The sequence below is a fragment of the Chiloscyllium plagiosum genome, chromosome 5 (genome assembly GCF_004010195.1).
Source record: "Chiloscyllium plagiosum isolate BGI_BamShark_2017 chromosome 5, ASM401019v2, whole genome shotgun sequence".
NCBI lineage: Eukaryota > Metazoa > Chordata > Chondrichthyes > Orectolobiformes > Hemiscylliidae > Chiloscyllium > Chiloscyllium plagiosum.
Genome location: NC_057714.1, coordinates 110,646,831 through 110,647,290, shown reverse-complemented (window position 1 = coordinate 110,647,290; position 460 = coordinate 110,646,831).

Here is a 460-nt window from a genome sequence, read left to right as displayed (position 1 = left end):
TCATGAAGCTAGTGGACCTGTGCCTCACCACCCACTTCACCTTCAACAACATAATCTACAAACAAACCAACGGCACACCCATGGGATCTGCGCTATCAGGATTCATAGCAGAAGCGGTAATGCAAATACTAGAACAAACAGCCCTACCAACCATCAAACCAAAAATCTGGGTCCGCTACGTAGATGACACCTTTGTCATCACAAAACGAAACAAGATAGAAGAGACATTTAACATCATCAACAACACCCTCACAGGCATAAAGTTCACCAAGGAGGAAGAAACCGACAACAAACTCGCATTCCTGGACGTCACAGTCGAAAGAAGGGACAACGGAGAACTACAAACCTGTGGATACAGAAAACCGACAAACACTGACCAAATATTTAACTAAAACCAGCAACCATCCCAACACACACAAACGAAGCTGTGTCAGAACACTATTCCAACGAGCCACCACAC